Source organism: Parasteatoda tepidariorum, chromosome 2, assembly GCF_043381705.1.
Source record: "Parasteatoda tepidariorum isolate YZ-2023 chromosome 2, CAS_Ptep_4.0, whole genome shotgun sequence".
In the NCBI taxonomy this organism is placed as follows: domain Eukaryota; kingdom Metazoa; phylum Arthropoda; class Arachnida; order Araneae; family Theridiidae; genus Parasteatoda; species Parasteatoda tepidariorum.
In genome coordinates, this window is record NC_092205.1 from 32,499,526 (window position 1) to 32,520,347 (window position 20,822).

At 27.8% G+C, this 20,822-nt stretch overlaps 1 protein-coding gene across 4 annotated transcripts in view; it reads left to right on the forward strand.

Moving 5' to 3' along the window:
- The window catches only part of LOC107436947 (potassium voltage-gated channel protein Shaw), a 279,381-nt gene that overhangs the window by 131,743 nt on the left and 126,816 nt on the right, over positions 1-20,822 (forward strand). The window lies entirely within an intron of this gene.

Genomic DNA, 20,822 nt, shown 5'->3' on the forward strand with positions numbered 1-20,822 from the left:
ATAAAACCAAAATACATGGTATTTAAAACGTTAACTTTTTAATTGTTTCCTTCATATGGTAATGGTTCATCGGAAATTCCGGTTTCAGAAATTACAGATCTTATTACAATACTTTTAGTAACAAAATAAAAAACTGAAAAGTAAATTTCACCGAATAAATGGTTTTTTGCCATGCTGTAAGGCAGTGGTTCCAAATTATTTTCGGCTATGGAATCTTAAATTATCGATCTTTATTTGGCGGAACCCCCAGCATTGTAAAAAAAGTTAACTAGAAGCTCTTAATATATTACCGAGTACCGAAACAAGACTAATTAATTTTCAAATTATTTGTAAAGAATGAAAGATTTAATATTGTGATTTCTTTTTAATGCATGCGTATGCTGAAAATAGATTAAATAAGTTGAATTATTGTTTTTAAGGAAGAACTGTTATTAAAGATTTGAATAGTTATTAGAAAAACGATTTTCTTTATTCTTGAATTTAGTTATTTTATTTTGAATGGAAGAGTTCAATGAAAAATACTTCTAAAACTTTTTATAAGTGTATATTGTCATAATTTGTTCAACATGTTGCTAATGAAAAATATATATATTTCTTGAATTGTGCTACATTTTCATTCGCACTTTACATATAGAATTTATACAAGCAAGCGAAATATTAATAAAATTATAGATTATTGATAGGATATAAATATTATTATGTCTAGATAAAAATATCCTATCTCTCGAACTCTAGTCATATTTCCACGGTATCTTAAGGCTCCACGGAACACCTTTTGGGAACCGCTGCTCTAAGGTATCATGATAAATTATCAAATCTTACCACATTTAGCAGATTTTATGACAGATAATAAAAATCTATAAGTTCATAATAAATAGTTTCATAACATGTGTATTTATTATAAACGTACGTAAAGTATTTTTACCATTTTAAAGAGAGCTCAAAGCATTATTCTTTTAGAATTAAATAAATTAGAATCGCATAATTGAAATTCCAATAATAGTTATAATTTTTTGAATAACACTTTTACCTCACATAAATCTTGTTTAATAAAGATGGTGCTGTCCACCCCTCAAATAAATGCTTTTTTTCAAATATTGTAAATAATGTACCAAGAAAAATGTATTCAATATATTTTTAAAATCACTTGTTAAAATAAAAAATAAATAATTTTGAACTACAAATAGGAATTTACAGTATTAAACAATATAAATTATCTAATACCGTAAAACGAACTTTAAAACAGAATGACACTCAAAAGTAAATAAAAATTGTTAAAAAGTAAATAAAAAAACTCAAAGAACATTACAAGGCTCACTAAATGTTTTTTTCACCTCAGTTCCGTATTCAAAATATATTTATAGTACGAATATTACCATGAAAGTAAATTTATGGGTAAATTCGCTATATCTGTCAGTTTTTGTATGAGTTATATATATATATATATATATATATGGATATNTATATATATATATATGTTTTTAAAATAAATAAATAAATTTTCAGAAAATAAATAGTCCTTCGTTTTGAAACCGCTTGATAGATTTCCTTTTCTAAACTTAACTTTCAAAGGATTCCTTCCATGTTGGATCATTTGTTATCCTTCATATAAAAATAGATATTTTTTTAATAAAAAAACTTAACTCTAGTTTTTGGAGTGACCATAAACTATTCAATTGTTTTATATTATGCACTCCACAGCTTCATATAAATTTTTTTACATTATAAAGTATATTTTAAAAGTTATATTTTTTGATTATGAAGTGCAACAATGTTTGTACCACATGTATCCTCAAAATTCCGGTAATTACCTTTAGAATGATTTCTTTTCTGTTAATATTATAATGATATGATAAACAAAAGGTATGTTTATTGAAAATAAAAAATATGCGTTTCCGTAATGATACAAATCGTGAGCACTAATTAGTTGACATTTCTGACCGGGTGACTCTTACTGTCTTCAAAAATTGTGTTCAAATTTCTTGGATGGAAAAGCTGTACAACATATGTCTTTAACATAACCACAATTTTAATCAACTACGTCCGGCAATGTGCGGAAAAAGTTAACACACACTCATGCAGTTATTTTAGTTTGAATTGTCTGAGAGGCAACAGAAAACAGTATTTTATGGCTCTTTCATTCCTCAGCTCCATCTGTTGATGAAATTCATTACAAATTTTATAATTTGTGCTTGAAAAATTGGTTTTTAAGATACAAATTGGTAAATCTTTCATTTACACCCCCATCACTTCTCCTTAAGTGGTTTCTGAAATTGTTGGTCATTTTGAGAGATTGAGTTCATATTACTTAAANCCTATTAAAAGCCTTTTTTCTTTAATATTTACAAAAGTTTGACGACTTGAAAGTTGGCAAACTGAAAAAATGTGTAGACTCGCCCCGGTTTACGGTAGCATTTTTTTTCAGGTTTGTAATTTTTTTCGCAACTCAGTTAAAAATAGAAATAAAATGTGTACTTGAAATTAAAACTGTTTTGTATAGTATAATCGCAAAATGAACCGTAATTAACTTTTAATAAGTAATTTAGTGTTGATTTTTATTGCCGCCTTTTTCACTATAACTCTATCACTATATCTATTTGTGATAATTAAGACATTTGAGTACTCATTTATAAAGCTTTAAATAGTTTTCTGCAAGCTCTGCTGCTAGCCATAAATATTTTTGTGCAAGCAAATATACAACCAATTTAATAGTAAGGAGATTTTAAGTATTAATTATTGATTAATCAATAAAAAACGGCTTAGTTTTTATGCTGATGGGAAAAAACACTTATATCATACTCCTAATTCAAAAGAATAGAGTATACTTAATGCTAGGAAGACTAAACTAAAAAACAGCGTGAAACTAGTCCAAATCAAATGCAGAAATAGACGTACTTTAGTTTCACTTCTCTAAAAAAGAACCTTCCTCAGTATCTTAATACCAAATGTTATTAGAAAAGCAAGGAAATAAACAAGTACAAAGTGGTTTAACTTACCAAGACAGAGGGACAAGTTTGAACTAGCTAACAAAAATAAGACTGATAAGAGAAAACCCCTATTTTATTCTTATCGCATTTTTTTTATTTTTGTTCAAATTTATTCCTCTGTCCTGTCTTGTTAAACCACTTTGAAGGCGTTTATCTCCTTACCTTTCTAATGCTATTTGGTATTTAGACACTAAAGAAGGTTCTTGAAGAAACGGAAACTAAAGAATGTTCATTTTTGTACTTGATTTTTGTTTTATTCACGCTTTTTTCATGTATAGTCTTAATTGAAATAGCAATTAACTTGTAATAGCACCAGTTGAATAGTTCCTGTATTTTTTTGTTTTGTTTCCAATTTCATTATTTTTTTATTTCCGCCAGTGATAACATTTTTTTCAATTGCTGCATTTCACAGGGCAGAGTTAGCCACGCATTCAGGGGCATCTAGTCGGGCGAACATTTGCTCCCACAGTAAGGACAGATAGTACAGATAATGAAAAACACCAATACCTTGATCGGGATTCGAACCCAGAACCTTTCAGGTGTAAGGCTAATTCCCTGACTTCTACACAGTCCGGTCAACCCCTGTAAAATAATAAATTAAGAAAATGACGCTATTATATTTTAAATTAAAACAAAAAGTGCTAAGCCTAAGAAATGCTACTAAGAGCCTTAACTTTATGTTATAATTTCACCTATTTAACATATTTGGTAAGTTCACCACGAGCTAACATATGATTGCAACTAATTATATTTAAGGTATCCGTACACGTTGAAAAAGTGAATTTTAGCCTAAAATGACAAATTTTTTTTTATTTTATGTTACGAATCTCCGTTTATTCTAGTTTTCAAAACAGTTTAAATTTTAACTGTGCGTCAATTAGAACAAAAGTTATGATTAAAAGAATATTAGTCGATAACTAAAAAATGAAACCGGAAAAAGCATTCCGAAACCGGAAGTGGGACAAAAACAGTTATATTTAGCTTTATTTTGGGATAATTATCTTTCTTTGACTTAAATAATAATTATTTTAATGTTGCTAGAAATGAACCTCTCAATTTATCATTTATATTAGTAGCTTTAATGGCATTATTTGGAAATTTGTCCCTAAGGAGGTGTTCGTTGAATTGCAAACATTACAATTTGGTGTGTATTTGGCTGTTATTCAGTTTAATAAAGGTTTTCTGGGACTGAAAAGCATACTCGACATAGTTGGAGTCAGCCGTGGCAATAAAACTTTAAAAGGTTTTACAGAACTTGATTTTGAGCGTGTGTATGAGTCTCAACGCCATTCATTAACTAATGTAAAAATTGTCAGAAAAAAAATAGGGTTGCAAAAAAACAAAAAATTTGTAAAATTGAGAAAAAGGAAGGTATCACATACAAATCGGGAGAATTTTAGAAGTATTGAAGCATTTTTAAAATAGAAATGATATAATTTATACTTTAAATGCCTTTTTCTCAGAATGTAATTTCACGCAAAAATAGTAACTTTCAAAATTCATTATTAAAAAAGTTGTTGATATATTTCAATAAAAATTTGTATGTGTATTATGTATAATGTTTTCTAGTGCTTGTGCTACAATTGATTAAAAATACTTAATAGTTTTTTATTATTGGTCTAAAATGTGAAATACAAAGTAAAAAATTTGACAAAAATCTCATAAAAAGTTTTCAATTCTCTATAAAAAATTTAATTTTCCAAATATTTTTATGATTGTAGTCAAATCACTAGACAAAATTCAGCTCTTTTTTTTGATAATAACACTTTTTTGATACAATACTTTTGGTGAAGTATATCCTTTCACAAGTTTTATGAAAAAAACATCATTTTTTTCTTGTTATTTAGCTTTTAAAAACAAAATATAATATAAATGTCGAATTTCTCTTATTTAATATTAGTTTTTACATATAATAAATATAAAAACATAATTAAAGTGTTTTGAAACTTAATATTTTTAAAAAAATCCTCCGAACGTGTTCGGATACCTTAAATCCAATCATTAAAGCGAGAGTTATTAATTGTGTTCTAATTTCTGACTAATTCTAATTAATGTGTGCCAAACACATGATTTTAAAAAAAATTAGTTAAACTTTAAGTTCTTTTTTTTGTTCTCTTGTGATTTCAAAATAATATGAAGCGAGAATTTATACTAGTAATTAGGTCCATGAAGAATGAGAAGGTCACCTTGTCTATTATTGCCATTATTTAGGTTGTTCTTCGAAGTATTTGCTGCCGATTAAAAAAAATCAATTTGCATTTTTATAGAAATTAAAAGCGTCCGTAACATTTTTTTTAATATTTGAAAGCTGTTCCAACACTTCATATATTAGGCTCATAAAAATAAGCAAATTATGAGAATTATTTACGAATTTTTATAATTTTTGTCTCACCAAATTGATTTTTTTTCAAAAAAAGTTAAATTTATTTTAATATTTAAACTATTTTTGCTTTTAAGTTCTAAATTTTTGTTTTTGTTTTTGCAGTATAAACTTATAGTTTAAAGTAGCAATGCGTTCTTATAGTAAATTATAATGAAAGCTTTTGCTTAAAATAAACGGCTCTTGAACTGTGGCTTTTCTTATTTTCCTTGGAGAATCAAAGAACATCTTTAATCCCGTTGCAATACGAGACAATGTTTGCAGAGTTTCCTCTTTTTGTAAATATTTTATTTTTATCACTAACACGTACTGACATTGTAATAAAACATATTTAATTAGAATAATTGTCTGTTGATTCAAGCCCTAGTGGCATAAATTGTGTCACAGCACTTTCATTTTCCATGAGCGGGTGTCAAAGATAAAATCGAAATCTCATTCCCATGAAACTCTCTCCAACATGAGAAAAGTGAAGGGCTTGGCGACACAAAAGAGGCGGGTTCATTTAACTGCAGTGAAAATCGTTATGGACACTGAGTTCTAGTGTTCTTAGCTAATTTCCGCATTTTCAATAGAATCAATTGCTCCGCTTATCTTTTCTCATCTCACAATGTCGTTATTCGGGTATCTTTTAATCAATCAGGAGATCAATCCTTACCCTTTAGGTAAACCGAGACTGAGTTCAACTTTATTGATTTTAAAACGAGTGAAAATTCCTTTTTTTTATATTATTCTCACCCGATCGAAATTTTCAATTTAGTTTTACGTTATACAAAATAAAATAATAAAAAAGTAAAACTGATTTATTTTTTTTAAAAGAAAAGAATGGAAATTGTTAGAAAATATATGAACTATTACAAATTTCGCATGAGTGCATGTAGTGTTTCGCAAAGCTTTTGAAAATTGCTGAATTTCCATTCCTCCCTAATTGGTGGATCTTTTTTTCTTTACTTTAAGTAAAATTAATCGTTATTTGCCAATTTCGTTTTTGTTTTCGGTCCTTCGAATAAAAAAGAAAGAAAAAATAATATAAATGTATTTCTGAAGGTAAAATGTTTTTGCAAGTTTTGACCATAAAGTTACTGAAAGATTCTTTGAGAATTACGGAAAAGCCAAAATTCCCACCCTTCTCAAGTTCATGCATAATTTATTTCTTTATTTTTAGTAAAGTATCATTAACTTTCTTTTCACCTAAATTTTGTTTTAGATTCAACAAAAGGAAAATAAAACGTAAATGTATAATTAGCAGTAATTATGTATAATGTATAGTTAGCAAGGTTTTGAAATTGTATTATTCTACTACGAATTTTTCGCCATTTCTTCGGAGACTAGTTCCGACAGAAAAAGTTGTCGAGAGCTTTTGATTCTGCTACATTTATTTACGTCACACTAGAGCTACACAATATTCTATTGGTGACAATCTGGATAACATCTCCGAAGATGATCCAGCGACAATATACATACGTCACATCCCATTTCACTGGGAGGAAACATTCACACATCATCCACCCACACATCATAATTTTCACCTGCACCAGAGCACGATCTCTCTCCGATCCAGTAACAGCAGAGGTATTGATTTGTTATGGGAAGTTGGAGAACTTTTTGATCGCGACAGATTTAGCGTGCACCAGTCCCCATTTCTTACATGGGGAGTCTTCGGCCGGAGGAGATTGAACTCACGATCTCTCGGTCATGGGCCCAACGCCCTACCAGCCCGGGGAGCTTTAGAAAATTACGGAAAAACATCGCATACCTTATTTGATAGATTTTGATTTTTACTAAAGTTAACTTTATTGATCCTACTCAGAAATTTTTATTTGATTTCAGATCACACTAAAATGAATGAACGAAGAAAAAACTATAATTGATGTGTGTTATGGAAAAGTATATTGTTAGTAGAGATGTTAATTGCTGCAAATTATCCTTAACTTCCTCAGTTGAAAAGTACGGCTGAGAAATTACGAAAAGCGTTGCTGCATTACTTTCGAAAATTACGGAAACCGCTGACACATTACTCGTACTAGTTTGATAAAAACAATGGGAAAAAAACCTGCATGATTTGTACTATCCGCTTAATATTGAAGCCTTTATCTTATTTTAATAAATTAGATAGACTATAATTATTATTATTAAGAACCTAATAAATAATTTTATGTGTGGAGAATGTAATGAAATCAATTATAGATTTATCGAGTTTTTTTTAATCATACCGTTATTTCAAATAACGTTGTTTCACGAAAAGGAATTTTTAAGAGTTTCAAATTTACTTTTAATAATATACAAGTAACTGTTCATATGAAAATGATTCACAATTAATTTTAAAGAAGATAAATTTATAGTGGGTCTAATTTATAAATACACTTAATTATAAAATAACAATAATAATTTTTAATCATGGCATACCAGACATCTATAACTAGAAAACTGTTTTCCTAGTCCTTCTGACTTCAACTAATTTTAAATTTGTGACGAAATTTTTGCAGCTTTTACATTTATCATGAAATCGAAGGTTTTATTTACTCTGAAAAGATTCACCCACACACACACACAGATTTTTTTCTTTGATAATTTATATAATTTTTCCATGTGCAAATCCATTTCGGGCAAATCAGTGGCTAAAATTATTTGCAAAACAAGCAATTTATGTTTCTCTTTTCTATTTCTTCTTAAACAAACATCTATTTTCTAAAACTATTTACGTTCAACTTTTTCAAATTATCCAGTATAATATTACCTTGCGCACTTCCATTTCGGGCCCATCCTTGGTAACTAACAAATCAATGCACAGAATAACAAATCACTTCAGCAGTGCAGTAAGAATGGCACTTTAAAACCCTCTAGTTACACTCAATTTGAGCTTTTGTTTTCATATTTTGTAATCTGGCAATCCTGCTGCGAAAACATTTTTAAATCATTCCTTAAAAATTTCCCGCCCATGTAAGTACATCTGATTTCGCTACTCGCTTTATACTCTGTGTTTTTTACTGTTTTTTCTTTTTCTTTTCTTTTATTTTCTATTTTTACATGTTATTTTTACTTATTGTGTTCTATTTTATTTGTTCTAATTTTTGTAAAAAAATTTTTTGAGTGCTCCTCACACTATTGTATTAATATATTTTGCTTTGGTTTTGACTTTATTGATACAATATCAGAAAGCACTCTTTTTTGCGGATATAATCGTGTGGGCNAGACCCTTGCCACGCTTGCAACTGCTTTACAAGAGCAATGGCTCTCACTTCCTATTGAACTGATAGACCGCATAATTGAAAGCATCACACATCGCTGTTTGTGCTGTATTGCTTCTAGAGGCAATCATATTCCATATTAAAGGTACTTTTTCTATTGCAAACCGATACTTCCAATTTGTTTATTTTATACATGTGCTAATTTCTATACTACTATTAATGTCTGATAATTTCTTTTTATGTTGTTTAATACCTTACTATGTGTTGTATATTGTGGGTAAGTTTCATAAAATTCCATGTGTAATTTCTTGAGTTATCGCGATTTTTGTGAATTTTCCTTAATTTATGATAACCAGTGTATATATATATATATATATATATTTTAATCCTATTACCTAAATATAGTGCCAATATAAATTTCAATAATTAATATCGGAAAAAGAGCTAAGAAATCAACTCGAAGAAATTATTATAAAAAAAATGTTAATTTTCCAAGTGAAATATCAGCTTGTAAAGCATGACCAAGTACAGGAAATCAGAGAAGTCTAAAATAAAAAAAAGAAAATGAAGTAGTTTTTTTGCGCTTTAGGATGTAAAATACATCTGTGCGCTTGTAAATTCAAAGATTCTGAAGCGTTGAAATAGTTTTTTAATAGCTTTCCTCTCTTCTTTCTAAAGTTTACGTGACCGACGCAAAAAGAGTAATCTCTTATTAAAGTTTCAATGCTGGAACGATACAGCTTCTTTTTTTTAAAAGAAGAATTGAAGAACTCAAAAATTCTGTTTTCGCTTTGTGGAAACGAAAACTTGTTTTTCATAAAATTCTTTTTCTCTTATGTTAGCTACAAAAGGTAAAATATATGAATTTTTAATATACGGGTTTATTTTACAAAAAAAGCAATTGTAAATAGAAGGAAAAAATTGTTTTATGATAGTTTGTTTTATTTTGACACCAGAGTCTTAAAGTTTTTAAAAACTTAAGAAAATGAGAGCTCTTATTGCGTACTGGGACAAACTGATTTTCATGAAATATTTTTAATTGTTAAAACTAAGCAGAACTTACGAAACATGATAAATAATACCACAAAAATCTCACTGTATGAGATGAATTCAATGTGAATGTGACCCATTTATGATTTTCTACTATGTTTTCTACACTATATTTCTTTCACCCCTGTCTACACTGTGTTCAGAAAAACACAGTGTGGCTGAACTATATGTAAAGTTACAAGCTATATGCAAGTCAGCCTACGTTGTTAACATATTGTTTTCAGTAAGTACCAGGCTCACCAGCATGCGAACTTGAGTTAGGTGCATTAAAATGTGCAAAGATTTCGCATTGTTTTAAAGATTATGTTAAAATTTAATGAGAAAATTGTCTGTTCGGATATCTTTCATCACATTAAATTTTAAGAGAATTGCATTTTAAGTAGTATATGAAAGTAAATTAATGATGTAGTTCAAGTTTCTAAACGTGCACATATACTCTAAAGAATTAAAGTAAGAAAATTTCATTGCCTTTTAAACTTGATTTCATTGGATGGTTTGAAATAAGATTTTAATTAACTTCAATAGAGATTTCACATTATGGGCCGCATTCGCAACTTTTCAAAATTGGCAGCATCTTAATTGTTTTCCATCTTAAAAACCCTTATAATCTCTCTGTAGAGTTAATCCCAAGAAATCTCTACAACATTTTTTTGTGAGAAAAAAATCTTTATAAATTCTCTATTGCTAGAAAGTGTTACTTTCTTTATTTAAAGCAGACAGATGATTGATATTCTAAATTCAAAATTCTGTGTTGAAATTTATCATGTACGAAGAGTTTTCTAAACATTTAAGTTAATCGATGACATTAAGAATAATTTTCACTTTTGATAAAGTTTAGTTTACAGTAAATAAAACACCTTTATCGCTGGAACTCTGTATTCGCAATTGTACTAATTAAGTACAAAATCTTTTAGTGATGATCATTATCTGCAGAAAGTTTTTAATTTAACAGAGAAGATTGGAAGTCTAATTTGCAACTACGCATTATTTGAGATCAAAATTAGTGACTTACTTACTTACTAAACTAACCATGATGACTTATTAAATATACGTGTTTTATTTTCATTCTTTTAAATTCAAATATTCTTACATGCTTAAAGATGGAAGTAATTAAAAGTCATGCAAAACATTTAAAAAAAGATTTTTAAAATATTTTTTCCCAGTATTTAGCTAATGTCCAAGCAACAACAATATGTTTTATAAGTTGAAAATATTTTTAAAAATCCCAATTTTAAAATGCAGAGTAAGATAAAGTAAATCACTTCAGTTGATTTTCAAATTATACCTAAAATGTTAAACACTTTTTCAGGTTAAAAGAGAATTTGATGTAACAAACATACATAGATTGAAAGGTTTTAAAAACTTTTAACTTCTCAAAAATTAAGATAAAAAGTGTTTATAAGTGTTAAAAGTGTTTATAAGTGTTAAAAAGTGTTAAAAAGTGTTTATAAAAAGAGAAATTTGATTTAAATTATTAACTTACTTATTAAAATAACTATTATTGCTTTCTAAATAACCGTGTTTTATTCTACTTTTTTTTCATTTTTCTAACTTTCAATTGTGTAAGGACTGATAAAACATTAACGTAACATACATAGCATAAAACATTAAAAGAACATTAAAACATAGCATACGACATTAAAAGAAAGATTTTTAAAACAATTTTTTCATAATTAGCAATTGTTATTGTAAAATATTACGTTTTATAAGTTACAATAGAATTTAAAAAAAAAAAGCATTTTTCATAAAGTAGGGTAAGATAATGACTCTGCAGTCACTTTATAAATCATACTCAACATATTAAACACTCTTTCAGGTTAAAATAGAATTCGTTGTGCCAAACAAATAACGCTAGAAAGGTTTTAAAAGCGTTTTATCTCTCAAGAATTAATATAAAAAGTATCGCCTATTAACTTCAAAACGAGAAAATTTGGGTAAATTAATAAAATCTAATCTCCAATGAAATAAAGCTATTCTATGGTTTATGCGCTAATAATATGACAGAACAGAATCGAGACTAAATTATTTTTATTCTTTTAAATCCTTAAGAAAAGGTATAATAACTATCCTAATATATTGATTTTTTAAACAATAAAGCTAACTTTTACAAATTTTCACAAACAGTGATTCAAATTTTAGTTCCATGATAACAGCCTATAATTAAAAAAATGCAAATATAAGAAAAACGAAAAAAAAACGCAAAAATTAAAATATTGAGTTATGAAATGCACGAATTCAATGTGCGTTTAGCGGATGACCTAAAAATGACTGAGGTACTTTGAAAATCAATATAAAAAGGAACGTAACGCTATAAAAGCGTATCGCTTTCGTAATATTATAATTGGGAGACTAGATATCAAACAAAATTGCCCATTTAGTTAAACTTCTCCCCAATAGGTGGCCCTGCAGAAGGAAGAAGGATAGGAATGGTACTACAAAAAGATTAATATCTGCTGTTTTAACTTGCAAACAATTATTAAAATCCTTCACAAGCGCTGACATGGCGAAACTAGATGACACAAAATAACTAACTGAAATACCTACTGGGTATGTCACTGATTCGATTTCGTTGTAGCTCTCGTCTTCATACAGTGCCACCTATTGACGGGATGTTTACTAAATACGCCACTTGGTGGTATGAAATTCTTTAGTTTCCCAAGCATAATGCCGCAAACCATCAATTTTTTTACTGAATTTCAAAATAAAACAGTAATTTTTGGGCCACTCAATACATAAACACTGCCATTCACCAGCAAATCGATACTCATGCACGTCCTTAAAAACGTTTCAATAATTATTAACAAATCTGAATTTATTCTATAATTCAGAATCTGAATTTAAATTTTTTAATTTTCTTAATATTTTTTATAAAATCATTAATTTCTTAATTAATTTTTTATTCAAAAACTAGTTTTTTATTGATGGATTAGAAATTCTTTGATTAAGGTGTACTACTTCATATCTGCTTTGAAAAATTAATTTTGAATTTTCAAAAAGACTTTATTTATAACGCAAAATAAGAATTAAATTATTACTGCAATTTAATCAATATTTTGTTAGCTTTCAATGCAGTGTAGTTAAACAGATACAAAAAAATGTCTTCAACACCAGCAGTGTGTTGAAGATTTATGGGAGAAAGTTTCTTAAGCAAAAAGCCTGATTTAGCATTCTAGAGCTTTTTTCTATACACATTCCGTAGTTGCTTTCTGGAAATATTAGGTTGTATAAACACTCGAAGCAGCAAACAAAGGATTCCAATTGAAATCTGTTATTTCGAACCAATCGGTGGAATAATTCCAAAACTTGGAACCATTCCAAATGCGATCAGCTTCATTTCCTTTTAGTTTTGAAACAAAAGGTGGACCCCAAAAATTAATCAAGCAAAGAAATGCTACCGACTTTTTTTGCTGCAAACAAAGGAGTTTAGTTATAAAGGGAGCTTTTTCTTGCTGTCAAACTACTTTGTGTAAGACCCTGGAAGGTGTTTGACAAATGCGGAAAACCTAATTATCTGTGTTGGAACTGGGAATCTTGCGAGCAAGCAACCTTTATTTTTTCTTCTCATTTGTTTGATTTTTAATTTCGCAATTAGCTGTAGTGTTAAGAGCGGCCCTTTTAGAAGTGGTCAAACGAAGTATGTTTATTCAAAGTTAGTAGAATATTAGTGAACTTTCTCGAACTATTCAAAGTGAACAGTAAAGTTTTGTGAAGTAAATATTTTAATTTAAATGTTTGTTTGGTGATAATGTGAAGCACTTCAGTTTGTATTGATTCATCTTGGCATGTTAACTATTGTATACGTGTATTTTTAAAGCTCTTTTGAGAAGTAAAAAAAATTGCAGTTTGAGTGTAAACTCAAAGCAAAACTTTAAATTTAAACTTTACTCCTTAATGAAGTAAATTATTTCCATTTTAGAAATGACAAATTTGTAGCTTAAGTATTTAAAAAAATATTAAAGATTAAAAATGATCAATTTCGCGTTTTCCCCTTCTTTTTAAGAATCTCGAAAAGCAAAGAATATATCTTAACTTATTATTGAGAGAAAAAAATATTGTCAAAACTACAAGAATATGAGAAAATTTAGCATATTTTGTGACTCTATGGCAACACCAAAAAGTTCGGTAATTTTTACCGTAGCTCATTGGTACTCATTGGACTTTTGGTTCATTGGACTTTTAGTTGAATTTTAAAGAAAAATTTAGTTTATTATCGTGCTGTTTGGTAGCAAATAGGGTGATATTTGGTAATTTTTTTAAAGAGTTGGTTATTTCCCCAAATTAGTTGGGAATTTTACCCAGAAAAGTGGTAATTTTTCTAAAAGAGTTGGTAATTTCACCAGAAATATTGGTAATTTTAATAGTAGCAGTAAATTTTGAGATGCGGCAAAGAGATTCTGTTTTAAAAATTTTATTTTATTTTGTAAGCTATTGCTAACTTTTCTTTTCGTTCATTGGTTGTTTTCATTTCTATGCTAGCTATAAGCTTGCATAGAAATGCAATAGCAAATGAAATAGTATGTATGCTAATAAAATGCAATAGAAATGAAATAGCATATTTACAACTATAAAAAATGCTCATTTATAAACATGCAAATGTTTCAACTAGGCTGAACTAAATTACTATAGTAAAAATTATGTACATGCTGCACCAACATCCTATAATTGAAGCACGGATTATATATATTTTTTATTCTTACAGTTACCCATATATTTTTTTTATTCTTACTCATACATAGATTAGGCGTGGCACCCAGATGGTTTTTTAATATACCGATATTTTCATACCTTATTATTAAACAACGAGAAATTCGAATCACCGCCTTTTTGAGTAATAAATTTTTGACGCGTTCGATTTGCGTTAAATCCATGCTGCGTTTCTTTTTTCTTTTTTTTTTTTGGCAGTTAATGCTGTTGATTTTTAAATTCCCTATTTTATTATGATACGCTAAATTGAAATCACTCACACGAGTATTCATGATTTGTCTCGATAATTCTGAGATTTTATAATAAATTATTTTGCAGTTATCACTATTTTTGCAGATTTTTTTAAAAAATAGATATTTTTAATATAATATTATTTATTATAAAGCGTGATTCTCGAATCGCACATTCAATTAACCCCTTTTTGGAGCATTTTGTTTGTGATATTTCATTGTAAATGCGCCTGGTTTAATCATTAATCCTTTTTTAGTTATTGCTGCAGATTTCAGTTTTGAAGTGATAATTTTTTTTGAAGTGATAATACTACTAAGGGTAAGAAAAGGAGTAATATGTAAGTTTTTTTCAATATATGAATTTTTTTATTTACGCATTAAAACGACTCTTCTTTGTTATCTCTTCTTTGCAAAAAGCGATAAAAAATAAAGTACTTAAAAAACTTAAGCGCGAAAAAAAGTTTCAGATAATTTCCTCTTCCAGAAATCACATGTCTGATATATGCAGGCTTGTTTACACCTTAACGAATTTCGGCTTCTGAGCCCTTGTTAAGTCGAAGAATAGATAGCACGCGATGGAGTAGGGTATTACAAATATACAGCCAGGAATAAGGAGGGATTCGAATCCACTTCACTACAATAGATGCATTTTCGTAATGATCTTCTCTAACTTGTGCTATCTGTTTTTCAACTTGGAAGGAACTTATAATAAATCAAACTTCATAATAAGTGTATATATAGGTAATAAGTATGTATGCGTAACAATCCATATATAAATAACTATTCGCTTAGTAATGTTTTTTCTTTTAATTATTCCTTTTTACAGGAGCTTTTCTGACTATGCAGCATAGTATTTTCGCCAAACGCTATTTAAAATAAAGGAAGCGGGCTCTAATCCCACAATAATCTTAGATGAGTAACAATAAATAAATAAATTTAGTTTACAGGTTTGTATTTTCACCAAATGCTATTTAAAATAAAAGAAGCGGGCTCTAATCCCACAATAACCTTAGATGAGTAACAATAAATAAATAAATTTAGTTTGCAGGTTTGTATTTTCACCAAATGCTATTTAAAATAAAGGAAGCGGGCTCCAATCCCACAATATACTTAGATGAGTAACAATAAATAAATAAATTTAGCTTGCAGGTTTGTATTTTCACCAAATGCTATTTAAAATAAATGAATCGGGCTCTAATCCCACAATAACCTTAGATGCGTAACTATAAATAAGTAAATTTAGTTTGCAGGTTTGTATACTTCATGAAAAGAATGGCTTGTCTCTTTTTAAATTTCAGGATTGCACAAAGGTGTTGAACTTGCTAGTCAGAGCGTTTGGTGGAAAGACAATACCCCTCTGCAACGGAGACCCCAATAAGTTGTGGTTGTTTCTTTTGCAAAAGATTCGAGGGGCCTTCTTCGCCGTTTCTCATCGCTGTTCCGCTAACCATTCAGAAGCATAAATATGGTGGTATCCGCTAACCTATAACACTCGATGTATTTTTTTACCCATTTTCTCTGAGATCTGTTTTTCAAATTGAAGAGCGACAAGACATTATTTTTCAGAAACACATGAGCCTGCATGTGTATTGAAACCAAATTTATTGATTTATTTTTGCACATCCAGAGTTAAGGTGAGATTTGAATCCGCTTCCTCAACCTAAACCATTTTTTGTATTTACTATAAAATCCACTTAAGGATGTGAATAAATAAACAAATTCCACTACCCCTATAAAAAATGGATAAAACAGACACCAAATCATAAAATATCTGAACTTAGTATTTTTAAAACACTTTAAATAAACATTTGAAGCCATCCTTCTAGTTCTACTTCTTCTTCTTCTTCATAAGCGCAACAGCCTTTCACAGGCCAAGGCTGACTCGCAGATTTTCCTCCATCTGGCCCTGTCCGGTGCGACGGCCCGCCATCGGTTGACTCCCAATAGCTTGAGGTCCGCCATCCTTCTAGTTCTTTTTTTTTTCAGTGTCAAACCAGAGAAATATATTAGAAAAAGAAATACGTTATTTATAATAACGAGAACAATATAATAACGAGAACAGAACAGTAAATAAATGCGTTATTTATTGTTCTGACACAGACTTCAAACGATATACTTAAACAATTCTAAAAGAACTTGAAAGAAATTTGTTTCGAGTGTTGTAAGTGATTGAAAGCTCTAAATAGTTACATTTCATCCAAAGCGACTTCTAAACTAAAGATAGTTTTACTTTATGTAATAACAACGCTGACGTCTGGTAGTAGAAATCAAACATTTTTCTCAGGTGAATGGTGAAGAAACATAAGAAATTTCGTTGTCTTCAAAAGTTATTGCACTTTTAAGTACGCGGATAAAAGAATATGAAGAAATTACCTTTCTTGTATGATAATGAAAGTTTTGGTAAATTCTGGTTTTAAAAAACCAAAATATACGGTATTTAAAATTATCATTAAGTAGTTTTTCCATTCATACGGTCACTGTAAATTTTAATTTTCAAAATTATGTTTCGCATTACCACGCATTTAGTGATAAAGGCAAATTTGAAAAGAAAATTTAACCGAATAAATCGTTTTTATGCTATACTCTGAGGAAGGTAACAAAATTAAATTACTAAAATTTACCATATTTGCCGAATTATATTGTCATATTAAAAAACAATATTTTATTTTTAATTTTACCAAAATCATTACCAAAGCACTAAGGCGGTAAAAATTACCGAGCCTTTAATTGTCCTCATTAAGCCAGAAACACGGTAAATTTTACCCTATTCTGGTAGTTGTGAACATACTGTTTTTCTCACTGTATGCTTTCGCTATGACACTTCTTCATTATAAACATGATTTTATCGATTTCAACTGGGACACATTCATAACATTGAAAAGTGAAGTTATGATCTATTGTTGGTCGTTGCACTCCGTAAAGGTTATCGTAAAAAGCTAGTCGTTTAGTGATGAATTAAATATGAACTAGTGAAAAAAGAAATTTTGAATGATATAAGTATGACTTTTATCATTCTAAATAGCGTATCTAAAATCATAATAATAAATATATCTATAACAAACTTTATGTTTTACTATAAACATGTTCAAAAATAAACTATAGAAATTTTTCAATTTTTTATAATTGCATTTCTGGGGTCGAAACATGAATGAAGTTATGAATGAAGTGTAAATTAAAAGTAAATAAAAAATACCAAAACATTTAAGTGAAAACTGAATTTTTATTTTATTTCAAATATTTTACTTATCAATTTAGTAATTTTTTGTTTTTATTTCATAAAAGCCTAAGAAGTGATTTGTTAAACTGTTTCAAAAATTAATGCTATACACTATTGAAGTTTAGTAAAACCGTAATTAATTCCCTGCATTTAAAAGTGAATTATAAAATGCTATATTAAATTTTCTTTCATCTAAATTATTTTTCAAAATGAGCATTTTTAATGCTTAGCCGAATGACAAAAAAATTTTTTTCAGCGAAAGGTAAATTAAGATACCGACGATAATGTTTTGAAACAATTTTCCGTTCAAAAGTATTTTTAAGAGTAACAAATAATTTAATGAAGTAATTTAATTTGTAATTTCAAGCTGTGATAAACATTTAGCAATTTTTAAACTTTAATTAATTACTGAAAATATTCAATGCACCGAAAGTTTTTTCAAAACAATATAAATTCTTAAGCTGCATACCGAGAAAGCTACATTCCATTCTAAAATTTGAAATATATATGAAATAAAACATTAAGCCTTAGAATAATTAAATTATCTGTTTATTTATTTCGCTTCATAAAAAAATCACTTTATATAGTATATATATATACTGGTACCTTGTTAAAAATATAAAATAAAAATTAAATGACATTTATTTTATGTTCCGGTTGCATTTTCTTATTTGATAAGTAAGAAGAGTGCAAGAATTTCTAAATCCAATGAATTAAGAAAGAAAACTAGTCCTCTTTCAGTATCAATTTTATTCCCATACTGTTAATGTGGCTATAATGAAATATTTTATATATATATATATATTTTATAAATATATATTAATAATCAAAGTATATGTGTACTTTAATCACGGTACCTGCTTAACTCAAGAAAGACAGTGTGGACAATTAAGAAGAAAATCATGCATATAAATCAAAATATGTGCAACATGCTTGTCAATAATCACTTTATCAATGCAACCACTGTACATGCATATCAATATTTATTTTTTGACTTCTGGCACACTATTAAAATTTCCATTCTTAAATTATGGTAAAATAACCGAACAGCAGTCCTTGCATCCAATTAACCGTAATATTTACGATGGATAACATTTTACGGTTTTGAAAACGTTTTCCTAAGTTGTATGGTTAAGAAATCCAAAGACCATTAACACAAACTATACGGTTTTTTAACCATTTACAAATAAATAACATGGTTTCATAACCGTCAAAAGTAAATATATATATATATATATATATATATATATATATATATATATATATATATATATATATATATATATATATATATATATATATATATATATATATATATATATATATATATATATATATATATATATATATATATATATATATATATATATATATATATATATATATATATATATATATATATATATATATATATATATATATATATATNTATATATATATATATACTTTGCACAATAAAAACCAAAATCATTTTTTAAGTACATAAATACAATTATCTTTTTTTTTGCAATTTCCTTTTGTAAACATAAATAGACACTCATCGTAGCGTTAAATTACATATTATTCATTTCATTAGCTTCAGATACACAACCTGATTACGTTTATTTCAAATAAATAAATATTCGTCTTAAGAAAAAGTACATTCTGTTATTGATTCGACCAAGAAAAATATCTAACAAGGTCTCAATACCAGAAAAAAGCATGCCAGCTTGTTTAGGCAGTATAGTGACTTCTTTCTAATAAGCTGTGCATCTTAAATTTATGCAAATTGACAAAAAACCTCTTCCTCGGTTGGCAAAGAGTGGGCAGAAAAAAAATGTCAGCAGCCAATTTATAGGGAAATATATTTCTTATTTTTTTTATATATTTTACATTTGCATAACGTGCTTTTTTTGTTACTTCACTAATAAAAATTTCATTAAGTTAAACCCACCTCATTTGCTTTGATTTATTAAGAAAATAAACTTAATTTATGCTTTTGTTTCTTTCTAAATAAGCCTATAAATAACTCTTATTAATCCCATCTCTTTTTTTGCACTATTTTTTTTATATTTCTTAAAATTTACTTTAAAATAGGTTTTTTTCTTTATTATTAATTAATCATTTCTTGTTATTAAGTTTTTTCTTATTAAATTAAGTTATTGTTTGTTTAGCACTTATTGTTTGTTTATATTTACTTAACTACAAAAATTTTATAGGGATTAAAATTAAAATGCTTATCATATTATGCGTTATTTATCACATATTATCATTACGTCATGACTAAATAATAAAGCAATAGTTATTTCTTTATTTTTGTCCCCGTTTTTGCGTTAACTAATAATTATTTTGAATGAAGAGTTTTTCCTGCTAAAATTAAGTGTAAGTTCTTTTTAGTGTGCACTGTCACAAATTTTTTAATTATTTTCAAAAAATAAAATAAATTAAACCTAGCATGCATATCGGAACTATTTTTATTTATCATACATAATGACTTAAAGCGAAAATAATTGTAATTTTTGTAATAATCAAACCAACTGTTTTGATGTTTTCGTTTCATTTAAAAAAACGTCAAAAGTCAAAATGACAAGCGTCAAAAGTATAAATTTATTTTGGTGTGGGGAATGAGGATAGTTTCTTTTAAATAAATTAATCGAGGCGAAAATTAATTTGAAGATACAAATGATTTATACATAAACGAAGTAAAGCAATCATTTCAAATTCAATGAAAAAAGAACCTAAGTTATGAGAGATAGCTTATGAAATGTGCCAGCATAGTTAATATTAAAGTCCATTTTATTTTTTGTAGAGAAATAAGCAGTTATTTTAAAACAAATTTTTCATTTCAGGTTTTTATAGATCAATTTAGTAAATGAAATATTGCTTCTATCGTTCATTTTATTATTTTGTTTTTGAGAATTACGCAGTTTTTTCAATACATATTTTGTTTTCTAAAAGAAGATAGTCATGGAAGATAGTTAAGATAATCATGTATCAAGTTAGCAAACTCATTGTTTTAATTTAGTTATCCAATATGATATTTTTTAAATTAACTACTGAGACATCATATGCATATTAGTTAATACTTTA